We start from the raw sequence: 19550 nt of genomic DNA, 5'->3' as shown, positions 1-19550 counted from the left end.
GCTCCATCCCTAGGGCTGTTTAAGCAAGCACTGACAGAGAAGTGTGGGGGCCAAGGAGGTGTGGTACTTTGCCCTGAGGTACGTTGTCTAACCGCACGGTTAGAAAAACAGAGGGTCTACATATAGCTACAGATGAGATCTGGGAAGCTCTGGCCAAGTTAAATGGGAATGTCTGGAACTGAAGTATTTTGACAAGCTGCTGGTCAGAGCACAGTGCATTGGCAGAGTTGTGTTGCAGAAGCTTGTATAGCCACTGGCTGTGCCATATGTGGCTTTGGGGAATGCCTGTGTATTTACTTTCATAAGTACTACATTCCCTTTCCCAACACACAGATCTGAGGATTCTAACCCCTTTACAATTAGTCTTAAAGGATGATGATTTAAAGTATGTGTGACGGGGTCCCTGGGGTGCAATCTGGACTGTGGGACCACTGAGCCCTCTGTCCCCACAACCTGGGGTATCCTTGTCACTCTGTGTTGCTATTGTTAAGCCACAAACGTCTGACAGGTGCTGCACTTACACAGACATCCGCAGGCAGGGACACACCCAAATGAATTACAGGAATGCTTTCCAGCCACTCATAAACCAACAACAGAGATGCTCCAGCCAATTCCTCTGCGCTCCCGCGCCTTGCACCCCAGAACTGTACTGTTTTGCCCTGGTCAGAAGCCTGACCAGTGTAAGTTCATTAACCAGACGGCTTCTCCCTTGATGTAGAGAGGACACACGTTAGCCTTTGTACACTGAGCTGAAATTTCCCAAGCAATTCAACCCAAACACACTGTTTTAGGTAAAATATAATAAAACAGATTTATCAGCTACAGAAAGATAGATTTTAAGTGATGATTATAAGTAGCAGACAGAGAGATCAGAGTTGATTAATTAAGAAACAAATATAAATTCAGTTCTACAAACTAAAGAGAATTTGAATCAAGCAGTGTCTCACCCTGACAGATGGTGCAAGAAGGTTACAAATCCTCAATATGCAGACTGGGACTCTTCCAGCCTACTGTCACCCTCCCCCGTTCAAAGTCTTTGTCCTTTAGATGTTTCTTCCAGGTGTTGATTGGGGCGGGGGGAGGTCAAGCGATGTCACTTCCCCTCTTTTATAGTTTCTTGCAAGGTACTGGAAAGATCTGTACTTGTGATGTGGGAGTCCACCCGCACTGGTCAAGCAGTCTCTCTTGTCTCTGGGTTCTCCCTGAGAAGTCTCCATTGTATACAGTTCCTGGGATGGCAAATTCTTTCCTTGATGGGTGTTGATGAGCCTTTAACCATCGGCTGACTACTCCATTGTTGTACCTGAAAGGCTGATTGTAGGTGTTCCCACCCTCACAACATATTTCAGTAACACACACATAGTAAAACTTCATAACTTCACATGCAATGGCAACACATACAATCCTATTGTAATAATATCCAACAGGATATTAATGTTCAACAGATCAAGACTTTTTAAATGATGTCTCACGAGGCATACTTCGTACAAAACATCTCATAATTATATGAGTGGTGAATATGGGGTTTCCAGGGTGCTGTTTTGAGGTACAGGATGACCTAAAGAACATGAGCATTCATCTCATTGGCACAGAGCTAGCACTCATCACCACTCACTCTGTGGTTGAGTGGTGTGAACACTCTTAGTTAAGCATGTGCAATATCTCGGGTAGCCCTACTTTTAATGTCAAACTACCTAGATTGTGTCATTTGAAAGCAAAACCCATCGCAGTCCAAAAAAGACTCAAAGGCCACAATGGTGCTTCTGTGGAATGTTTTCTAATGTCTTTCATTACCATGAGAACCTTTAAACAAGAATGAACACAAGGAAGTAGAGGAATGATGGGTCAGTATCTCACTTTTCTCTCTACTCACTGAGCTCTGAAATGACACTGAATCCCAGGTCACCTCAACCTTGTAAAGCTGCCAAGGAGAAGACATGGTCGGTGCTTCCAGGCTTTTCTGTTCTTTCTCATCATGCAAGCTTTAAACAGCCTTGCAGCAGGGACAAATATGCTGATAGTGTCTGATATGCCAGAGTGCGTATTTATAGGCTGTCTTCTGTACAGGGATGTTAGGTGGCTGAACCTAATTGTGTTGTCTTAAGGGCTCTGGCAGGCATTCAAGAACAAAAGTAAAGACAGCCAGTTCCCATTCATGGGCATGTCCCTACACTTCCATGTGGCGAGCCTTGTGATTTAGCAAGTGTAAGCCTTGCTCCCTAGGGCTTTTTTTAAAAAAATATTTATTTATTTTTAAAAACCTGACAAGACTTTGAACAAAACGAGAAAACCATAACTAGAAATGGGTCGTAAATTCAGATCTAGATTTTGAACACTGCAACATTTGGGGATATTAAGATCTGAGAACTTGGTTCAGGGACATTTGAGAAAAATCAGAGCAGGATCTAGGCTAGAATTTTAAAAAATCCTCCAAGGTTTGGGGGCATTGACACCCATCTCTGATATTTTACATGAATAAGCCTTTTTCCCCAAGGCAAAAGCATCCCCAAGGCAAAAGCATCCCTTTCTGAAATGAAGGGCAGCACTCCATCATCTGCTCATAGCATGCTATGCAACCATGGAAGGGAGAGAAACATTGGACAAGTATACCAGGGCAAAATCCCAATCTTACTCTAAGTGCCATGGCATGTTTGCAGCCTGGTTTTAAAAACTGGCCTTCAATTTTGTGCCTGGCTTAACTGTGAGCACAAAAAATGTAGGCCCAGATAAGTGAGGGTGCCAATGGTAAGACTTAGGCCTGGTCTATATTACAAAGCTAGGTCAGCATAAGCTGCCTTGCATCAACCTAGTTGTGCATGTGCCTAGCTTACATTTGTCTCCCACTGATGTAAGCGCCCCCTTATGGCAATGCAGTAACACCACCTCCCCAAACAGCGTAGAGCCGTGGTGGATGTACTGAGGTCAATACAGCACAAGTGTAGACACTGTGTTGCCCCTATGTCAACCCCAACAGTCCTCCAGCAGCTGTCCCACAATGCCCAACACTGAGTGCTCTGGTCACTTTGTGAACTCCACTGCTCAGAGGTCACGGAGACCAAAAACCCTCTCTCCCCCCTTTAAAACCCTGCAAAGCTTTTGAAATACCTTTTCCTGATTGCCCAGCTTGGCGAGCACACCTAGCAGCTCTCCATTGTTGTGTGCAACTGCCTGGCTGAACCTGCCAACTACACACACTGGACACACACCTGCCTGGAGCAGATAGGAGGTATTGGCTCTCCTCGGCCTGTGGGGAGAAGAGGCTGTGCAGCCACCGCTATGGACCAACCATTGAAGGAGTGCGGGACCAGCAGCAGTGCCGCATGAAAGCGGAGGAGCTAGCTGGCGTACCAGAAGGCTATAGAGGCCAACAGTTGATCCAGTGCCAAGCTTCAGACTGGCCGCTTTTACAAAGAGCTGCATGCCACGCTTGGGGAAGATGGGGGCACTTGTGACCAGGGAGGTCCAGATATGCCGCGAGCCAGGACATGTATGAGACTCCACTGCAGTCCAGTCAGTCCCAGCAGTTGAGCATGGGAAAGAACCTTGGATAAGTGTGTCCTTGAATTTCCTGTTACAATGATCCATACAGCTATTGACTTTTCATTAATTTACTCCTACGAGGAGAGGTCGCAGTACCATCAAAAAGGTAGAGATGTTATCTGCTTTTCATTACTCTGTGGAGAGTTAGGTGCCAGGGAGGGATGTGAACCAATGTATTTATGTATGCAGGGACGTTCCTTCAATCCTCCTGACAGTTCTTGATGACTCTTTCATGGAGGTACACTGCGGTCCTCTCCTGAAGGTTTCTAGGGATGGCAGCACAGGCTGGCTTTCCAAAGTGCCAGGGGGTGCTCGACCCCCAACTCTGCCCCAGGTCCTGCCCCCACTCCACCCCTTCTCCGCAAGGCCCCGCCCCACCTCTTGCCATCCAGTTCCGCCCCGTCCCCTGAGCGCGCCGTGTCCTCACTTCTCCCCCTCCCTCCAAGCCTCCTGCATGCCGCGAAACAGCTGTTTGTGGCGGGCGGGAGGTGTGGGGAGGGAGGGGAGGTGCTGATCTGCAGGCCCTACTGGTGGGTGGGAGGCACTGGGCGGAGAGCTGATAGAGGGGCTGCTGGTGGGTGCTCAACACCCACCATTTTGGAGCACCCACAGAGTCGGCGCCTGTGGATGGCAGCATTATTTCTTCCTCCACAATAGGATACTTTCCCATACCAGTCCACGATAACTTCGGCAGGCACTATTGCAGTATACAGGCTAGCAGCATATGGGCACTGGCAGCTTCAGGATACCGGCAGCAGCTGTGCTGTCCGTGCCTTTGTTACCCTCAGGAGTGAGAGATTAGCTAGAATAACCACTGCCTGTGGGAAATGGTGCCGGTATTCAGTGCCATTGCCCTATACTCATAGTTTCATACAACTGAGAAATTCCCTCTTCATTTCCCTTGCCACTGGCAGGCCATACTCCCCATGGCTGGTGCTATGAGTGGCAACGTGCAGGTGCACTCCAAAGCAGAAGTGTCAAGAAGCATGTCTTATTTAAAAATTTGGGGGAGCAAGCAAAGGGAGTTCTGAACCGTAACATTGGTTTTCCATTGTGACTATACTGACAATGGTACCTCTGTGTGTTTTATCGGTAGCTGTTGCCCTCCACATCCACAGAACGCCTGAGTCAGTTAAGGAGGAAAAAGACAAGGACTCGGGCTGACATGTTCAGTGAGATCTTGCAAGCCAGTGGTGTATCGGCCCATGAGGAGTGGGGCTGGAGAGTGAATATTTCGGGCTGTTTAGAGAAGGAAAGAATGGTCAGAAGCAAGTGTAACACCGACAGACCCCAGTCGTCAGCAGGCGGGATCGAATCTGGACCTCTGAAGCTTAATACCTGAGCCTCTACTGCATGAGCTAAAAGCCACATGGCCCTTACCTAAGGCTGTAGCAGACTCATTAATGTCTAAGTGGTGTCAGTGCCACTAGAGGGGACAGAAGACCACACCTAGGAGGTGTGTGGGTTACACAAGGCCCAGGAGTCCCAGCAAGAAAAGGAAAGGGAGATGCCCTAGGACATAATAAGGCTTCTCCAGCAGTAAACACAGATGTCTCAGACTCTTGTGGACCTACAGGTTCAACAGTCATGGTCTCACCTCCCTTTGCAGTCCCTGGATAACACCATTGCACCTCCTCCCTACACCCCCCCTTTTAACATTCCACGTGTCATCAGGAGCCACATCGCTACCCCTACCATTCCTGGGGGAAGGAAGGACAATCACGGCTTCATATACACTGACCTGTGAGAGCCAGGGATGTTGTATATGTAGCCAAAATGGACACGAATATTCTTTCCCCATATTAAGTTCTGTTCCATTAATTTATTACATTTTTAATGTATTTGCTTTTAATTTGCCTAGATCTTTCTTTGCACTGGTTTTCTTACTCTATTCTTTGGAAAGTCATTCGTCTTTATTAGTTCACAACATATGGTGCAGAATGCCTAGCAGTACTGAAAGCCCCCACTTATTGTACTGTACAGTGGGACAGACCTCAGGATCAGTGACAAACACAATGTAATAATTATAAATGTACAGAAAGCACCACAAAATTAATAGCTGCAATGACACTGGTATATTCAGAGACAAACACCAAGCACCACACAGTTCCTAACAGGCCCCCAGAACGGCAGGGCCTGATAGAACACAGTCTGCCACAACGCATTACTGTGGATCGCTGTTAAAATGCTCTTCCAAGGACTCCCTCAGCTGTATAGCTCCGTGCTGAGCTCTTCTAATATCCCTGCTCAAACTCAGCAGACAGCTGCTCTTCCTCCACCCTGGCAGCAACTTTTCCACATTTGCCTCACAGATCTGCAGGACACAACAGGCAGCTGTAACCATTGGGATATTTTTCTCACAGAGATACAATCTTGTGAGTAAATAATGCCAGCAATCCCTTCAATCTGCCGAAAGCACATTCCACCGTCATTCTGCACCTGCTGAGTCAGCACTTGAATCTTTCCTTTTGGTGCTGCCAGGGTGGCCAGTGTATGGCTTCAGGATCCAGGGGAAAAAGGGGCAGTCTGGGTGTCCCCCAGGATCACTATTGGCATTTCAGCATCACCTATGGTAATCCTCCGGTCAGGAAAGAAAGTCCCTGCTTGCAGCTTTCCGAACAGTCCCATGTTCTTAAAGATATGAGCATCATGCCCCTTCCCTGACCATCCAGCATAGATGTCACAGAAGCATCTCTGATGATCAATTGACACTTGCATAGCCATAGAAAAGTAGCCCTTTCTGTTGATGTACTCTAGGGCAAGGTGCCAAAAGAGGGATACACGTGCCTGTCTATTGCTCCACCGCAATTTGGGAACCCCACTGCTGCAAGTCACTATGGCCTGCATACAGTAACTCCTCACTTAACATTGTAGTTATGTTCCTGAAAAATGCAACTTTAGGCAAAACAATGTTAAACAAATCCAATTTCCCCATAAGAATTAATGTAAATGAGGGAGTTAGGTTCCAGGAAATTTTTTTTCACCAGACAAAAGACATATATATATATACACACACACAAACACACATACAGAGTATAAGTTTTAAACAAACAATTTAATATTGGTACACAGTGATGATGATTGTGAAGCTTGGTTTAGGTGGAGGAGTCAAAGGGTGGGATATTTCCCAGGGAATGCCTTACTGCTAAATGATGAACTAGGAATTGGCTGAGCCCTCAAGGGTTAACTCTCACACTCCATAAGGCAGCACAAATGGAGGGAGGGGAGACAGCATCGCAGCCAGAGACAGAGACACACACCGTGTGTGTGAGAGAGAGATGCGCATTTCCCCTTTAAGTACACTGACCCTACTCTTAAGTACACTGCCTTGTTAATTAGATCAACTTGGTGAGACCACAGCGGCTGCCAGCAAGCTCCCTCCATCCTGAGCCCTGTCGTGTGTCCCCCCTGCTCTATGGAAGATGGTGTAAGTGGGGTGCAGGAGCAGGGGGGAGGGGAACACCCTGACAGCCCCCCTCTTTCTCCCCTCCCCCCGCACGCAGGAGTCTCGGGGAGCAGCTCCAAGGCAGAGGGCAGGAACAGCACATGGCAGTGGGGGGAGGGACAGCTGAACTGCTGATTGGTAGCCTGCTGGGCAGCTGCAGCAGCACAGGGAACTTAGGGGAGCAGGGAGCTGATGGGGGGGCTGCCGGTTCACCCTGGTTCCAAGCCCCCACCAGCTAGCTGCAACGGGCTGCTCTTCCTGCAAGCAGTGGACAAAGCAGGTGGCTGCCAAACGACATTAGAAGGGAGCATTGCACAACTTTAAACAAGCATGTTCTCTGATTGATCAGCAACGTAACAACAAAACAAAGTTAACCAGAACAACTTTAAGGGAGGAGTTACTGTACTGCCGAGAGTCACAGCCCTGCGCAGCAGGAGACGATGAATGGCCCTGCATATTTGCATGACAGTGGCCCCCATGATGGATTTTCCAACTCCAAAATGATTTATCACAGACCAGTAGCAATCTGGTGTTGTAAGATTCCACAGTGCAATCACCACTCATTTCTCCAACCTCAGTGCCACTCTCCCTCTGGTGTCTGTGCAGCGGACAGCTGGGGCGAACTCAACACACAGATCCAGGAATGTGGCCTTTGCATCTGAAAGTTCTACAGCTCCTGGTTATCATCCCAAACCTGCATTACAGTGCAATCCCACAAACCAGTGCTTGTTTCTCTGGTCCAAAAGCGCTGCTCCACTGTCTGCAGCTGCTCCGTGAACACCAACAACAACCTTGAATTGGTTTCTGCTGTCCCATACCAATATGTCCTCCATAAAATCGTCATGTTCCCCGCTGATGCAGTGCTTCTTGCGACTCTGCAAATCTGGAGGATCATGCACCCTGTGCTTGCAACGCTCACTGCAGTAGTGGAGAGCTCTGAAGGTTCCATGCTTCTGTCAGAGATGGTGGACAGGGAGGAGGACCCCATGCATTCATGAGATTTTTTAAAAAGGCATGAAAATTATGAGATATGGTTGACATTATGGGATGGAGAAAGTTGCATGCTAGAAACTTGACTCTTTGCTCCTAGTCATCCCTGCACAACTTGTGTCTGCCCCACAATGCATTGCCAAGTCTTCCCAAAAGACAGTGGGCTGGATGGTGGTGCATTGCACACTGGGATACCTACCCATGGTGCACTGCACGGTGAATCAACACAAGCATTTCTGGTGAGTACATGCAGTGCCAACACAAGTATGCATGCGCACAAGCAATATCCTAACTGGTGGTTTTATGCCAACATAACTTGTATTGGTCAAAGTTTGTAGTGTAGACATGGCCTTAAGACCTCAAATTGCCTGCTTTGTGGGACTAGTTAGGTAGTTACATGTTTGAATGCTCAGACTTACACCCACTAATTAATTGCACCTGCATTTTAGAGCTGGCTATCTATTTTAGTGCAGACACATAAAGAAAGCTGAGGTGTTTAATACCTATTTCACTTCATTCTTCACTAAAAAGGTTAATGGTGACCAGATACGCAACACAAGTAATAGAGACAATTATGGGGAACAAATACAAGCCAAAATAGGGAAAGAACAGGTTAAAGAATATTGTGATAAGTTAGGTGTATTCAAGTTGACAGCACCTGATAAAATTCATCAGTGGATACTCAAGAAACTAGCTGAAGCAATATTGGGACTGTTAGCAATTGTCTCTGAGAACTCCTGGAGGACAGGAGAGGTCCCAAAAGACTGGAGAAGGGCAAACACCAAACAAAGTACCTATCTTTTAAAGAAGGAAAAAAAGATCTGGGGAACTATAGACCAGTCAGCCTAACTTTGCTCTCTGGAAAAATACGGGAACAAATTATTCAACAATCAATTTATAAGCACCTTATAATTTATAAGATTATAAGGAATAGCCAGCATGGATTTGTCAAGCACAAATCATGCCAAACCAATCTAATTTCCTCTTTTGACAAGGTTACTGGCCTCATTGATGGGGGAAGTAGTAGATATGATATATCTTGATTTTAGTAAGTCTTTTGACACAGTCCAACATGATAGTCTCATAAGCAAACTAGGGAACTGTGGTCTAGATTGAATTACTATACGGCAGGTGTGCAATTGGTTGAAAGAGCAGTTATCAATGGTTTGCTGTCAAACTGGAAGGGTGTATCTATGGGGTCCTGCAGGGGTCAGTCCTGGGTCTGTTATGATTCAGTATTTTCATTAATGAACTGGATAATAATGTGGAGAGTATGCTTATAAACTTTGCAGCTGACACCAAGAGGAGAAGGGTTACAAGCACTTTGGAGGACAGGATTAGAATTCAGAACAACCTTCACAAATTAGAGAATTGGTCTGAATTCAACAGGATGAAATGTCAATAAAGACAAGTGCAAAGAACTACACAGTAAGGAAAAATCAAGCGCACAAATACAAAATGGAGAGTAACAGTGTGGCTAGGCAGTAATATTGCAAAAAGGGATCTGGGGATTATAGTGGATCACAAGTTGAATATAAATCAACAATGTGATGTAGCTGAGAAAAAGGCTAATATTATTTTGGGGTGTATTAACAGGAGTGTTGTATGTAAAACACGGGAAGAAATTGTCCTGCTCTACTTGGCACTGGTGAGGTCTCAGTTGGAGTACTGTGTCCAGTTCTGGGCTCCACATTTTAGGAAAGACGTGGACAATCGGAGAGAGTCCAGAGGAGAGCAACAGAAATGATAAAAGGTTTAAAAAACCTGACCTTTAAGGAAAGGTTAATAGAACCGGGCATGTTTTGTGTTGAGAAGAGAAGACAGAGGGTGGGGTTGATAGACTTCAGATATGTTACGATCTGTTATAGAGAGAATGGTAATCAATTGTTCTCCATGTGCACTGAAAGAAGGACAAAAAGTAATGGGCTTAATCTGCAGTAAAGGAGATTTAGGTTAGATATTAGGAAAAGCTTTATAATTATAAGGGTGGTTAAGTTCAGGAATAGGCTTCCAAGCAAGGTTGTGGAATCTCCATCACTGGAGGTTTTTAAAAACAGGTTGGACAAATATCTGTGAGGGATAGTCTAGATTGGTGGGCTGGACTTGATGACTTCTCGAGGTCCCTTCCAGCCCTACATTTTTATGATTCTAAGTGCGGGTGCAAAATTAGACATTTGTTTTCAGTTTCACACCTGTTTCTCAGACCAATAAGCCACCCCTTCTGCCTTTAGGGCTTGGGTCACTTGATTCCACTACTCCTCCTGTTGGGGATCTTTTGTCTGAAGTGCTGATTGCTATTACACATTGTGCATTTGTTTCACAGGTGGAGCATCCCCCTCTAACCACAATGGGAGTTATGGGATCAGAATGAACAAGAGAGACTTGTACTATGGGTAAGTATTGAGCAGTGCTAAGTGAACAGGAGAAATTTGATTTATGAATGGTGACAATGACATAGTGAGAAATAATTTAAAAGAAAACCATAATGGCTCTGACATCAGAAGATCTGATCTACTGACCTGGTAGCATGCTTTGCAACTAGCAACATAAGCCCTTACTCTGATAAAAGCATATCAGATGATCAAAGAACCCTCTCCAGATGAGAAACCAGAAGAGAACACAAAGGTTGCAAAGAGAGTGATCTATAAAATGAGAACAAGCCACTTCCTATTCTCAACCCCATTTCCCTCTGACAGTGCATGAGCCACGAGAACAATATTCTGCCCCGACTGAAACAAATCTAACAATAACAGCAATATCCTCCAGAATGAAAGCCAGCAACAGAGAGACTCTTAGGAACCTTAAACCAAATTGAGCAGAAGACCATCAACTGACTGAAGCCCAGATGTTGCAGGCAAGTAGGGTTATCCCCATTTGGAAGGACCAAAAACCAAATACAACTTCTAGGTCTTGTCTACATTAGCAGTTTTCCTACCAGCACTGGTGGTACAGCTCCATTAATAAAAAGGTAATAATTGGAGATATACCAATCTCCTAGAACTGGAAGGGACCTTGAAAGGTCATTGAGTCCAGCCCCCTGCCTTCACTAGCAGGACCAATTTTTGCCCCAGATCCCTAAGTGGTCCTCTCAAGGATTGAACTCACAATCCTGGGTTTAGCAGGCCAATGCTCAAACCACTGAGCTGAAATGGCAAAAAAGCACAAGGGCAGTGGTCCCCAACCTTTTTGTGGCCAGTAGCACATTCATGTTTTCAGAAGAGTGTGGCGGGTGCCAACAATTTTTCAAGACTTATTTTGTATGTGTACATTAAATAATACAAAAAAATCATATTTAATATTACATAATATATGAATCAAGAGAGAAGCCGGAGAAAAGCCGCGAGGAAAGAGAGCACTGGTGCCTGCAGCCCCGGAGTACTCTGTCCCCAGCAGGCGCGGGATTCTGTCCTCGGCTGGACACTAGGTGGGTCCCATGCCTGCCGGGGACCGAGAACACCGGCACCCGCAGCCTGCAGCCCCGGAATTCTCTGTCCCTGGCAGGCGCTGGGCTGTGGCTTCTCTCCCACCTGGGCAGTAGGCAGGCCCTGCACTGGCCGGGAACAGAGAACACTGCGCCTGCAGCCTTAGTTCTCTGTCCCCAGCAGATGCAGGGCCGTGGCTTCTTTCCCCTGCTGGGCACTAGGTGGGCACACATAAATGCCCTGGCGGGCGCCATGGCACCCACAGGCACCACATTGGGGACCACTGCACTAGGGTATATGCAGGGCCGCCCAGAGGGGGGGGGGGGCAAGTGGGGCAATTTGCCCCAGGCCCTGGGCTCTGCAGGGGCCCCACCTCTGTCCCTCTCCCAGAGCCTCAGCGTATCCAGGAGCGTCCTGGAACAGGGGTGCAGAGTGGCTCCGGCGGGGCCCCTGAGCTCCGCCCCGCTCAGAGCTGCGTGGTAAGGGGGCGGGGCTGCGAGCTCCGGGCTGAGTGGAGGAAGCTCACAGCCCCACCCCCTTTACCCTGGGGCTCTGAGCAGGGAGGAGCTCGCAGCCCCGCCCCCTGACCACGCGGCTCTGAGCGGTGCGGAGCTCAGGGGCCCGGCTGGAGCCACACTGCATCGCTGTTCCAGGACGCTCCTGGATACGATGCGCTGAGGGTCCGGGTGAGGAGGAGCCGGGAGTAAGGGGACGGGGGGGTTGGCTAAGGGCCAGGAAGTCCCAGGGCAGTCAAGGCACAGGGAGGGGGCAGAGGTTGGGGGGGCGCTCAGGGGACAGGGAACGGGGGGGTTGGATTGTGGGCATTCCAGGGGTCTGTCAGGACTCAGCGGGGGGGTGGATAGGGGTCGGGGCAGTCAAGGGACAGGGAGAAGGGGTGGGGTCCCGGGGTGGTGGTTGGGGGTGGGGTCTCTGGGGGACGGTGAGGGGACAAGGAGCAGGATGGGTCGAGGATTCTGAGGGGGGCGGGCAGTTGGGGGGCAGGAAGTGGGGGGTCAGATAGGGGGCAGGGCCAGTCTGTTTGGGAGGCACAGCCTTCCCTACCCTAAAGATCATTCAGCAGTTTGAGACTTGCAGAAGAGCCAAGCTGTGAGCTTTTCCATTAGGGCTACCATCCCTTTCACTTCTCAGATGCCAAATTATAATCTATATTTAATTTCAGTGCCATAGGGAGATTCATGTCAGGGGAGGGTAGCTTCATTTAAAATTAGCCACTGGGGGAGGGATCACATGAGAAGAGCAATATCCTACATCACCTACCTCCTTCCCAACCCTACCAAGGGAGATCCACCCCCCTGCATTCCCTGTGGCTCCAGAAGGGTTAATTCAGTGGTTCTCAAACTTTTGTCATGGTGACCCCTTTCACATAGCAAACCTTGGAGTGCAACCTCCCCCCTTATAAATTGAAAACACTTTTTTATATATTTAACACTATTATAAATGCTGGAGGCAAAGCGGGGTTTGAGGTGGAGGCTGACAGCTCGTGACCCCCAGTAATAACCTTGTGACTGCCTTGAGGGGTCCCGATCCCCAGTTTGAGAACCCCTGGGTTAATTTAATTTTAGCACCCTGTGTCCATTCACATGCATGTGCTATTTGAGCATGTCAGTTTTCACAACATAGGCTCATCCCAGATTCTGGAACAAGCTCAAATGCTCAGTTCGTGGCGTATGTACATAGTCTATACTAAAGACAAACCCACAGTAACCTTCTCCAGTTTGTGAGGGACCCCATGGAGCCAGTCTCTAGGAAACAGATAAATGCATGGAGGTTAAGTCCATTAATGGCTATTAGCCAGGATGGGTAAGGAATGGTGTCCCTAGCCTCTGTTTGTCAGAGGGTGGAGATAGATGGCAGGGGAGAGATCACTTGATCATTGCCTGTTAGGTTCACTCCCTCTGGGGCACTTGGCATTGGCCATTGTCAGTAGACAGGATACTGGGCTGGATGGACCTTTGGTTTGACCCAGTATTGCTGTTCTTATGTTCTTATGTTTTAACCTAAATGAACCCAAAGTTATGGAGACAGATATGAGTCAAGGAAGCCAGCAGAGTATCAGAAACCTGGAAAAATCTCTGACTGGATGGGCTCAGGCATTTGGTCACAAGCTGAGGTGGTTCAAAAGTTTTGGATATTTTTTAAGCAGAATTTTGTATTGTTTCTTTAAACAATCAAGTACAGCAAGCAGCAAATATTTGGCCACATAGTTCGGAAACCCCAAACCATATTCAGGTTTTGGCAGACTAATTTCAGCTTTTCAATTAAAGAAACCACAACAAATTTTGAAGGAAAGCAGACATTGGCCGTGATTTTTTTCCTGCTTTTTAAAAACCCCTAGTTTTCGATCCAAAAAAGTTTTGACAGAAAATATTTGTCCAACCCTTTTAATGAGCTTTAGTGCCTTTTTAGCACTAGCTGATGCTGAGAACCAGTGATACCTTGTAAAGAAGTTTTCTCAAAACTGGGTTTGTGCCGAGATGCGGAAGGTTTATTTTTCCCAGGGCCGCCCATGGGGGGGAGCAAGTGGGGCAATTTGCCCAGGCCCTGCAGGGGCCCCCACGAGAATATAGTATTGCAATTTTTTTTATGGAAGGGGCCCCTGAAATTGCTTTGCCTCAGGCCCCCTGAATCCTCTGGGTGGCCCTGGGTATATGAGGTGCAGGCATTTTTACTGTCTTGTCGTATAACCTTGCTCAGAGCAGCAGTGGGAGCTAGATGTGATGAAAAAAAATCACTTATAGATGTAGCCCTTGAGTAAAAATACTGCATTCCTCATCTGCCCTTCCACCTCCTCCCTTCTCCCACATCTTTCTGAATGGCTTCCTCTTTCCCCTGTGGAATTTAGCTAGCCTTCCTCAGAGTTACGGAAAAGCCGCCCTAAATTAGAACACTCCACTTCTATGTGGAAATAAAAATGTAATGTTCCTTACAAGGTCTAGAGGGGTCTAAAAGAGATCTGCTGATTCTGCTGAATTATAAAGTCCTACTGGCCAATGTGCATGCTGTCTGTACGGGATCTTGCATGTAGCCTACTTGCCCTGACCATGGTGACATGAAGCACCAGTAAGAATTACAATGGGGAAGACATTGTTTCCTGGTCATCTCTGCAACATTGACAATGTTAGGGACTGTGTCATGTATCCTATTGGAACTGCCTATGTGGATTAATGGTAATTATACTGAAATTGAGTTCTTTCTGCCAATCAGAGCTCAGGGACACACAATTATATGTCTGTTTCTTAACAACCTTACAGTATACAAACTCCTGCACTCTTATTGGCTGAGCTTTCAAGTAGCCAGTCAAAGCAGACCAAGTTGCATAATGACTGTAAAATTATTTGACTGGCTACTGTAAATCCACTTGATCTGATTGGCTGCCCTCAAAACTCCCCATCCATGGGGCAAATTCATCTTTAGTGTCAGTGGGCTCAATTCCCATTGATTTTTATTGAAGCTGCAACTGCTTATACCAGGAATGTATTTGGTATTGTATGACCACAAACACATCTACCTTAGCTACTGCTCCTCCCTACTTAATTCCTGACAATAAAAACAAGTCAATGAGTAAGTTGTCTTAGTGGTATGGGAGCAAACTTTCCTCAAGGGACAAGTAGTATGGAGGTGGGGGTTAGGTGAGGAATTGGGAAGGGGGGTTAGGTGGAGAAAGACAGGATGAGGAGGAAGTCAAATGTTTTCTGGAAGCATAGAGATAGGGATGAATTCTGAGCACAGTAGCCTGTTGGATCAGAAAAATTTATAGGAGCCAATCAGAACTGAAAGAACCACAGCATATTTCAGCACAATAAATGCAAGATGTGCCCCTTTAACCAGGGGTGTGGGGATAATTTTCATAGTGGAGGGTGCTGAGAGCCATTGAGACAAACTGTAAACCCTGTATATAATGGAAACCACTTCAAGCCAGGGGGTGCAGCAGCACCCATAGTTCCACCACCTATGCCTTTAACTCAATAACAACTATATTCTGGGTCTTTCATCTTCAGATCTGATTTCCAATACACATCCCAACAGGGTCTTGTTGTTACTTAGTAACTTGAGGGTGTTTCCTTTTTGTCATTGGATTAACATTTAGGTCAACATGTTAAAAAACAGTTGATTGCATGTCCCATGCTTTTGGATGCCCATCTTGAGTCTGTTGTTTGCAGTAGTGCTGAGCACCCATAACTCCATCCAAAGTCAGTGGGATCTATGTACATTCAGAACTCCTGAACATCAGACACAAGGTATCTCAAGTTGGGCACCCAAAGTAAGACTCCACTTTAATTTTTTTTTGCTTAAGTCTCCCCTTGATCCTTGAAATCGCAGTAGTGTCAGCAGGGTGAGATTTGTGGCATGCTGCCTTTGTGCAGAGCTGATGTCAGTGGGGTGAAGAAACCAGGAAGTCACTGAGCAACCTTCTCTTTTGTTTTACAAATGAGTTTAGCCTTTTCAAAGCAGGATCAGTCATAACATAGTTATTGGAAGAACAAGCGAGAGAGAGGGAGAACAGTAGTCTTTGCCAAGAGAAAATGAAATGGGCATGCATTTTAAGTAATTACCAACGGACTGATTACCTTTCCAAGTAATTAAACATTATGAAAGGTTATTAACACGCTGACAATAGACAGCTTTGACATCTGCCAGTGCAGCATGATGGAGCAGACGACTATCCACAAAAGAGAACAGGATTCCATAGCCTTTATAATTCCACTATGTGCAGCTATGCTAGTGCCAGAAAGAAAGGTCAGCTGTGACCTGCCTGGCTTAGACCAGCGCATGTCTCAGTACAAAAGCTTCCAGGTTTGAAGACCTACATGGTGCATTTAAATGAATGCAGTGGTGGCCAAAAAGACAAGATTCACTCCTGCTAGCTCAGGTAGGTCAACATTACACCTCCCCCGCTCTGCCTGAAGCAGACTCGCCCCAAGGCTGGGCAAGCCAGCAGGTGTCCTCCTGCAAAGAGCAGCTTTCATTCCAGATTTCAGAGTAGCAGCCGTGTTAGTCTGTATCCGCAAAGGAGCTCTGCTGATGAAGGCTGCTGCAAGTATGCACAAAGTCAGCACAGCTCATGTGGGTTGGAATCCAGTGCCACCCACTTCTGGGATTGCTCTGGCTCTCTGTGGGTCCTCCCCACCCCGCTGCCCATGTAGCCACCTAGCACCACTGTAAACTCTCCCATAGTGGACTGAAACGTGGGGCACATTCAATCAGAAAGTATCATTTCACTACACCCCCCACACACACACATATATTCTGCGCCCTTGAACTCTATGGAAATGCACTACATATTAAACACATCACCATCTCCACAGAGTATATCTTATATCTTCTGCAAAAAAATTTCATTTGAAAAAAATATAACTCCTTTCCCAGCCACACAGAGACTGATTGGGGGATAGACCTTCACATTTCTAAAGAGCCATTAAAAGTAATCCCTCTCCCCTCTCTCCCCCTTCTCTCACATTTTGCCTGTGGATTAATGAGGGCAGAGGTATGATGGAGTTTGTTCTTCTCTCACCCTTTGGGGGCAGATGGTGAGTGTCTATGCTGTTACAAGTCTGAATTGATCTATCTATCTAGGACTGATATGGCCCCATACAGGCAGAAGCTGAGCACCTCTTGAATACTAATTGCTTTATCCTGTAGCTAGCTGAAGTTTGTCATTTGCCCTCTGAGGGCTTCCTGGACTGGATCACTTGCAAAAATATCAGTCAATTACTAGAAGTCTTTCATAAACTGTGGGCCTGACTGTGATCTCATGCACGCAGGTGTAAATCAAGAATATTGCCCTTAAAGTCAATTGAGTTACACTGTTGTAAAATCACAGGAAGATCAGAGTCAGGTCCTATATGCAATAATAATACCAAGCATTTAGACATCACTTTACATGTCAAAGAATGTACAGACATTAACTATTAATTCACACAATATGCCCTCTGCTAGGTGGACAAATGTTATCATCTTCCTCTGCAGATGGGGAAACTGAGACAGAAATGTGAAGTGACTTGCCCAGGATCACACTGGCAGTAGGTGGCAAAGCTAGGGTTAGGACGTGGGACTGACTCCCGACGACTGTGCTCATTCCCCCGCTCACATTGTCTTATAACATGGCTGCACAGCCCTGTTATGCCAAATATACACCTGGACACCTGCCTTGACGAAATATTGACAGAGACTCCTCAGGAATATAGGAGGAGATTTTCAAAAGCACCTATGTTCCCTAGGGGCACAATTCCCACTGGCTTTTAAAGTTTATGGGTCAAATTCTGCTCTCAGTGACAGCAGTGTAAATCCAGAGTATAACGCCCTTAGAATTACTGTGGTGTAACTGAGAATACAAATGGGCCGCTTATGACTACACAGTGCCAAAGGCCCAATAGTATTTTTACCATATATGTTAAAATACCAGGAAATAACTTTGGATATTAATGTATATCTAGCTAACCCCTGCTAAAATATTGCTGTATCAGTTAACCGATCATGGCTTTCCGGTGTGTGCTTTACTAAACTACAGTAAACAAAATCATTGTAGTTTCTTTCATTTATCTCATGGATGAAGGCCAATAACTCTAAATGTTACAAGAAAGCTTTGATTAAGCCCCTGACTTGCAAGTTTCTATGGGCCAACATTTTCTCAGCCAGGATGTGCCCCAGATCAGTTTGCACAACATCACCCATGTTCCATTTCAATTGTTGTCTTAAGTTTCTTTGTTTGTCACCCAAACCTCTGTGTTTAAAAACAGTAACAAAACCTTTATTGTGTATGATCTTTGGTTCTAAACTCTTGGATCCGCATGGTAACACCTACATCTCTGGCTTAATCAGAGGTTGAAGGGGTAAATAAGTGATAGTATTTGCCCATTCACATTGCAAACTGCTTGGTGCAGGAACTGAGTCATCTGTGTCTTGCACAGTGCTGATCATGTTTAGGGTGACTAGATGTCCCGGTTTTATAGGGACAGTCCCAATATTTAGGGTTTTTTCCTATATAGGCTTCTATTACCCCCCACCTACTGTTCCGATTTTTAACACTTGCTATCTAGTCACCCTAATCATGCTGCTGGCATTTAACAACTACTAAATTATAACAGTCTCTGCCCACAATTGCAGAGATGCCCCATACTTGCACTAGAAAGATCAGCTGCATTTAAACTGTAATCACTAGGCTTCAGAGTGAATATCCATCTGAGAAGAATTGGGATAGTTCACACCTTTCCTAGATCAATTGTTTCAGGCTGTCTCTGGGCTCAAGAAAACAGCATTTCATTTTATTACATTTGGAAGTATTTCTTGATCAGCATAAGAGCTAGTTTTTTACAGCAGTCCTCAAACTGTTGGTCAGGACCCCAAAGTGGATTGCATCCTCATTTTAATGGGATCTCCAGGGCTGGTGTTAGACTTAGAATCACAGAAGCATAGAATATCAGGGTTGGAAGGGACCTCAGGAGGTCATCTAGGCCAACCCCCTGCTCAAATCAGGACCAATCCCCAACTAAATCATCCCAGCCAGGGCTTTGTTAAGCCTGACCTTAAAAACCTCTAAGGAAGGAGATTCCACCACCTCCCTAGGTAACCCATTCCAGTGCTTCACTACCCTCCTAGTGAAAAAGTTTTTCCTAATATTCAACCTAAACCTCCCACATTGCATCTTGAGACCATTACTCCTTGTTCTGTCATCTGCTACCACTGAGAACAGTCTAGATCCATCCTCCTTGGAACTCCCTTTCAGGTAGTTGAAGGCAGTTATCAAATCCCCCCTCATTCTTCTCTTCTGCAGACTAAATAATCCCAGTTCCCTCAGCCTCTCCTCATAAATCATGTGCTCCAGCCCCCTAATCATTTTTGTTGCCCTCCGCTGGACTCTTGCCAATTTTTCCACATCCCAGGGCTGCCCAGGGGATTCAGGGGACCTGGGGCAAAGCAATTTCAGGGGCCCCTTCCATAAAAAAAGTTGCAATACTATAGAATACTATATTCTCATGGGGGCACATTGCCCCATTTGCCCCCCCCCCGCACCCCCCTCCCCGGCAGCCCTGGGAAAAATAAACATTTAAAAACCTTCCACATCTCGGCACAAACCCAGTTTTGAGAAAACTTCTTTTCAAGTCACCTTTACAAGGTATCACTGGTTCTCAGCA

This window comes from Mauremys reevesii, linkage group 3, assembly GCF_016161935.1.
Source record: "Mauremys reevesii isolate NIE-2019 linkage group 3, ASM1616193v1, whole genome shotgun sequence".
Taxonomy (NCBI): domain Eukaryota; kingdom Metazoa; phylum Chordata; order Testudines; family Geoemydidae; genus Mauremys; species Mauremys reevesii.
The sequence above is the reverse complement of the archived record's forward strand: the minus strand, read 5'-3'. Positions refer to the sequence as shown.